We start from the raw sequence: 7,369 nt of genomic DNA on the forward strand, positions 1-7,369 counted from the left end.
ACGATGTGTAACTGTGGCAAATACTCAAGAATGTGTTACTGACACATTTTTCTAATAGAAATTCAAATTTAGCTTCTGTAGTAACCACAGAGGTGCTCATAGCCTGGCTGCCGCTGCTGCTGCTGCAATCTCCACTTTGCAATGATTGCAAGTCGCCCTGTTGCTGTCTTCTTTGGTAAAATGCAGCCAAACTTTGGAGCGTTTGAACCGAGTGGGTGACATTGTTTACTACTGATTGCACTGCACGTGCAAAACTTGCGCAAGTTACGTAATTAGTCGTGCTTGCTGGAATCAAGCGTGCTTAACTTCTTGCGGAAGTTACGTGACGTAGTTCGTGCTTTCTGGAATCGATAAGAGAATCGTTAGATAAACTGCCAAACGATTCCATGGAATTGAAACACACGGAACCGGTTCTCAACAAGAACTGGTTCTCGATTTAGTTGGGAGGTTCCCTGGTAGTCCTGTTTTCGGTCTCCTTTTCTTTTCAGTTAGTGGGCTTTAGGCAGGTTTAGTTTGGGGGTGGACACTGGGTACGACGCCCGCTGGCTGGCTCGGTGTTCCCCCTCTTTTGTTTGTTTTGGCCGGGAACCTCCAACCCTTTTTGTTTTGTTGTTTTCTTGGGAATTATTTTGTTTGTTTTTGAATTAATAAAAGTTATTATTATAGTTTTAGTGGCAACTTTTGTCTTCATAGTTTCTTTCGATATGTTTCGGGCCTTGCGAGCCCTTGAGGTTCGTAACGACAGTGAAAGCAACCAAAACAATGAGCTAAAAGAGGCTAAAATCTTCGTAGAGATGCAGAATTGCTGACGATCCTCACATTACACATAATAATTCGACTCATTGCTGGTATAAAAATACAGATTAGTGCAGCTTTAATCGTTATTGATCCTCATTCAAGAGCAATTTTATTACTATCAGTCACCTATTTGTTGATATGCTAATTATTTTTGTCTATTAAAAAGACGTTTTATGTCGTCAACAATCTGGATTCAGCTGTGATTCACAAAAACAGTCCACTAAGACGTTAACGGACTTCTGACCCTCGAGACATCGACGAGAGCCAAAGTGCCAAAAAACATTTTACCCCTCCCTGTTTTCCTGCTCAACTTTTCTTTTCAATGAACATTTCATGCAAGGATGACGGTTCTACAATCCCGGAACCGAATCCCACCAGAACTTTCTGTGCTCCAACAGCCTCTCGGCTTTCCAACTGGCTTAACAGAATTAGACGAAATACTAAAAAGGTGAACGACGTGCCAACTTTCCTTTTTTTAAAAGGAAGCACCACGGTGCTACATTTTCCAAATCAATCTCTTTTATACTTTCCATCGTTCACCTTTGGCCCCGACGCTCCTGCAGATCCTGCAGCTATACGTACCGAATGAAATAAACAGAGTGGAACGCTGCAGTAAAAAGAGCGAGAAAAACAGGAAAGAGCGACAAAGGAGGGAAAAGACTTGAGGACAGAGGCGATGATGATGAGGAGGAGTTCGTTGTTCCATGTGATCAGTTTACCAGCTGCTTCCTGCCGGTCTGATGGGTGTGGCTGAACGTCAGGCAACTGATCTGATATCAGTAAACTTTGTTTGCCTCAGATGTCACGACAATGATTTTATAACGTCACTTTTAGGTTTATCTGAGCAGATCCGCAGCAGCAAGCCTCGCAGTGTTGCTCTTGGATTTGTACTCAAAAGAACAGTTAACTTATCTCAGGGTGACTAAAAACAAAGCGTATCCCCTCCTGTCTTTGCCCCCAAATTACCCCTGTCGCATAGCGTCACAGCTCTGACCGTAGGTGTGAGATAACCCGGAGAGGCAGCTGATTGTTTGAGTCTCTGAGATATCTGTGCAGACGAGAGCTCGCTTTACCAGAAGCATGATAAAAATCCTGTCTGTAGTGGGCTGGGCAGGCCCCCGAGGGACCAGTGGGAGACAAGAGAGGGGAGGGGAAGGTCTTGGCTTCGGGCCCGGAGAGTGGCCTGCTTGCCATGGTTTCATGTCTCCGTCAATGTGAAACAGCAGACGGCCCACCTGTGCTTCTTCATGTGGGGCAGAAAGAGGGGAAAGAGTTTGGACTGTCAGGATAGCAAGAAGTTCCCGGAGTTCAACTTTTTTTTTTCTGCAACATTATCCTGGTTTCATTTGAAATACAGATCCATCTGGCTGCGTTCATGTCGCAGCCTCGGGGAGGACGTTATGAGCAGGAGGAGGAGAAGGCAGTGAGAGGCTTGTCCTGTGATTAAACTCTCACATCTGCGTCTCTCTCCGATAACATCACCGACTCTAGATCCCAATAACTGCCACATAACCACATAAAGACCGTTAAAAAAAAGTGCAAGGACCTGGATTCAGGCGGCACTGTCGCCGTGATGATGAGGACAATGCTCCATAAAGCCTCATGACGCCTTGAAATAATCGTCAGGATCTGATGTAATTGTACAGTTAAACTGCAAAAACCAGGCGTGTTACGACACGTTTGTGTTATTAGGTCAGATTTTTTTGGCTTAATTAGACTCTTAACATAATCAGGTCTGCAACGTGCATCTCGTATCACCGACTAGTCCCTTTTTAATCACTGCAGATCAATAGGCGCTCTGAAATGTGGAATCTAATTAGCAGGAGGCGCCTCGATAATTAACTGAATATGAAATAAGGCAGTCAGGATAACAGAGAGCTCCGTACAGCTGCTTCACAGCATCAGAGTCAACAATAACGTGTCACGTATGTTCTCTGATGGGATCTGACATGAACGCAACACTTCCTTTGACCGGTTCACGGTGGGAAGGACTCAAAGAAAGAGGTGACGTCATGTACAGTACGAGCACCAATCACCATTCAGCAATATTTGAATAAAAATCTGATGACAGCTGGTGTTTGTGTTTGCTCGTGTTGCCTGGCTACTGTAAGTCAAATCGGATGAAACCGCACACGACCTTGTGGGTTGTTTTTGTTTTTTTTCTGTGTCATGCTGCGTTCAAGACTGAATGTGGGAAAGTTTTACATGGACAACAACAACTCACATCAACCGTTCAGTGTAAATAAACCCACATTTTAACGGATATGGTGCCGTTATTAACTGTAATCATGCAACCGCCTTGAGGGAAGTTTCCCAGACATTGCTGGCATAACTCTGAATAACTCATGTACTCTCAACACTTCAGGATATATTTGAATGTTTTATGGTACCAACTCAACTCTGGCATTTGATTTACTTGTTTGTTTATTTCCTCTTGTTTATGGCAAACAGTGGAGGAGGTGGTGGTTGGGTAGGGTGGCTCTCCGCTTGGCTCTGGACCACTGGTGGGTGGTGGGCAGCAGGCTGAGGGTGAGGTTTGGCAGGCCCTAACTCCTAAATTTAGCTGCTATGTAGGAGTAATCAATAAACAACAAACAAACAAACAAACAAGGAAATAAATATTACTCGTCCTCAGCGGACAGACTTCCTCCGAGCGGTCTGGAAGTGGACCAGGGTGGGTAAAGACTCCTGACCTGCCTGATGTAGCTCCCAGTGGGGCTTCTGCTTGTGCTGATGGGGGGCCAGGCTGGAGGGGCTGGTACTCACCTCACTGATGTCCCAGTCTGACCTCGATCCTCACCACCATAGTGTTTATTACACTAGATTATATTGTATTATACTGTGTATATTTTTTATATTATAAATGTACTGTTATGACTATTATTATAGTGTTTATGTTACTTTACTCGTCGTTGTCGTGCACCAAATACACCCAGCCCACATGCACGAACATTCTGCACATATTTAATATCGTGCAAAAGTCTCATTTCTCTGCAAATGTTCAATATTTTAGCACAGGATTTAATTGCTGTGTTATAGGTTAATTCTAATGTATGTTTGCATGCATCTATCTATCAAAAACCAACGCATAGCAGACAATACAGAAAATATGTGAGGCGCAGACTGTTAACTTAAACACATCAAACATAAAGAGACCTCTTGCGTTGATTTTGGCTGCTGACATCCGACATAGAAAATAAATCAGGACATTTGGCTGACATCTCATGAAAAAGCTGATATCTTAAGTTATATATTGGACAATAGAACAAAAAGTGAAACCTCTGCCAGGTCACACAGGAGACACTTTCTATCTTCGTCTGGAATCGAGCAGTTTCCAGCGCCGGAGGCAGGACACCACATCGCATCTGAGCACAAACAGCTCACATATAAAGTATCAACATTAATGTACACTCCAACCTTCCAAAACACACACAACACACACACAATCTGATCGAATTTCTACCCCAGGGCTCTTTATTTTCTGTTGTATATTGTTTTCGTGTGTGCAGAACTCAAAAACGTCCCTCTGCAGTTTGCAACAGCTTGAAAGCAAAGTGGCTGCTTTACGTTTGTACGTCTGGCCTGGCAGGAAAAGTGACAGAAACATCCCCAGAGACCATTAAAGAGTCCTCTGCACTCCCACTCCTCCAGTTCGGCCGGTTTGGTCACTTCAGTGAAGCTTCTCGGACATCTGGTAGACGGGTTGAGTCCGTGGAACGTTAACAGCCTCACGTCTATTTGGGGAATAACTGTAGATGATGGAAATATTGTTTTATGATGTGAGACAAAATCTCGCTTCCCTCGGTGAGGAGGAAATGGTCCTGAGGAATAAAAAAAAAAAGAGAGAGACACACACACAGCGAGGAATTGATATCCCCTTATTGGAATAGCAGCAATGAAAGACGGCACATAAAGAGAATATTTCCACATCTGACACCTTTGATGCAGAATCGCTTTATTTGCTGAGTGTCGCTGAGAGTGCCTCCTCGTCTTTGAGATAGATCGTGTTGCACTGGAGGATTTCTTTCCTAGAGCAGTGTTTCTTAGACTTTTGAAGCAATCTGCTTCCTTGATTTTGTAACCAAAGACGGTTTCTTCCTTCTCAGTTTGATTTATTAAAGAAATAAAAGGGACATCTGTAACTCATCTTCAGTCCTCGCTAAGTGTTTTCTGTCCATATTTTAGCCCTGGACTGTAGAATTATAACCACTGTGAACAGGTGAGTTCTATAAAAATTCACCCTCAGTACCTCAGTACTTGTACCAGGCTGTAAACATGTTTATTTCTGCTGTGAAGTTGGAGCATGAGGACTTATGCCACAAGAACCTTTATTTCATTTAGTCCAAGAAGAAATTGATCAAGGAAAACCACGAGTTCCCTCCAACAGGAAAGAAAGCGTTTTTCACTCTGCAGTGTTCAGGAAAATGTCTTTTAGAGGGTGTGTGACGAACAGTTCCTCTGTAATTGTCATGTTAAACGTGTGTTTTATACACTGTTTTACTGTGTGTCGTCGCCATGACATTTCCAAAGCGGGCCAAACATTAGATTTTACCACATGCTGAAGCATGGAGCTGTAGTAAAATAGTAAAGTGAGTTATTATTAGTGTTTCTAAATGCAGAAATACAAGAGCAAAAGTTTAAACGACTGATTAAATCGTGCGTTTATTTGCTTTCAGGTGATCAGCAGTACTGTAGTAACGTTAACTTCTAAAGACAATGAACCGTAACAGTATAAAGAATGGACTGTACCATCGGCGTACCTGACGCCTGGTTGCTAAAAACAAGCCATCTGTAACATCACACACCTGTCAATCAAAGCGTCCACGCTCTTAATCCTGCATAACTTTAAGCCTTAATATAATGTGAACAGGTGAGTTGTATATAAATTCACCCTCAGTACAGTTGTCATGAACGGGGAAATTAGCTACAGAGACCAAAACAGTTTTTTGTACCAGGCTGTAAACATGTTTATTTCTGCTGTGAAACATGGGGACTTATGGAGACTGACTCACTTCTGGAGCCAGCCTCAAGTGGACGATTGAGGAACTGCAGTTTTTGGCTTGGAGGTTGGCTCAAACCAGTTTGCACCCTTTGAGCTAGAACCAAAACTGGACACAAACTTGAAGAAACGTGTTTGAAGGAGAAACCAACTTCATCACAGAAGTTAAAGGCCAGCGAGGAGAAGACGTGGGACTCAGACTTAATAAAATAAAATGTAGATCACAATCTCCCACATTCAGTGTAGAGACTAAAAAAACTGTGGAGCCGACCCGTTGACTCTTTCATTCCTGAGGTCAACACAACCTACAGGTGGTGACAACTGTATTCTCCGTTAAGTCCTGTGTGTCTAATTCTGTTCGCAACAGATGGTTTCATTTGGCAGCCTCCATCACAAAGCCACAGTCAGTCCAAAGGTGTGTGTGTGTGTGTGTGTGTGTGTGTGTGTGTGTGTGTGAGTGTGAGTGTTTCAGACTGATGTGAAAACAATAAAAGAGTTCATGACGCCGCCGTATATATACTGACATCTGTTTGGTATCCAGGCAACGTACAGTTTCCCGGGGCGCGGTCCTGTACAATGGTGCAAAGAAATTTCCACAGGAAAACTAAAAGTGACCAAATGTGGGGGAAAAAAACAAAAAAAACAGTAGTTCATATTTTGGTTTTATGACTAAAATGACGACATAGTGTGCAACCATTGAAGCCTTTGAGTATGAATGAGGAATGCCTCCTAACCTGCATCACAGTGGCACATTTTTTCAAAGTGATGTAGGACGTAAGCCGTGCAGGAGGCCTGTCAGTCATTGTGTTTGGATATGTGTGAAACAATGAGTTAAGTGTTGCCTCAGTGTGCTAACACCCTGCAGGCTATTTTCAACACACATTCTTCGACCTCACATCGAGGTAATTCCATTTTAAACATCCTTCACTGTCGTGTGCTACTAGTTCTACCCTCTGGTCTGTAAACTGATGAATGAATGACGGTATAGTAATAATAATATTAATAAATGTGCTTTAAAAATGCAGTTAACCAAGACTGCTGCTGCGTTCAGTCGTGCAGACGTCACTTTTTAGGATCTGTGGATCAGAAACGACCTCCTATCTTTAATATTTACGATGTTCTGTGGATCAAACATCAGTCTGAGCTCAGAGATGAGGCTGAGGAGCTCGGACATCCAGAGAGAGCTCGGAGGCGGTTTGGGCATCTGATTAGGATGCCTCCTGGGCGCCGTCCTTTGGAGATGTTTCAGGCAAGTCCAACTGGGTGGGCTGACTCAGAACTTGGTGGAGGAAGCCTGGGAACGCCTCAGGATCGCCCAGGAGGAGCTGGAATGTTGCTTTAGTGAGGGACAACTGGAGCGCCCTACTAAACCTGCTGCCACCACAACCCGGACCCCCAGATAAGAGGAAGACGATGGGTGGATGGATGCAACAGTGGAGGGAGCACAGAGTCAAGAGGTCCAGCTCTGTCCTAGACTGCCCTCTAGACTCCATAGAGGAAGTGGGGGAGAGGACATCCATCATGAACAACTCCTCCAACTGTGGAGGCCTTATACAGCTCCTTCATCAGCAG

This window comes from Larimichthys crocea, chromosome XXIV (assembly GCF_000972845.2).
Source record: "Larimichthys crocea isolate SSNF chromosome XXIV, L_crocea_2.0, whole genome shotgun sequence".
Classification (NCBI taxonomy): Eukaryota; Metazoa; Chordata; class Actinopteri; family Sciaenidae; genus Larimichthys; species Larimichthys crocea.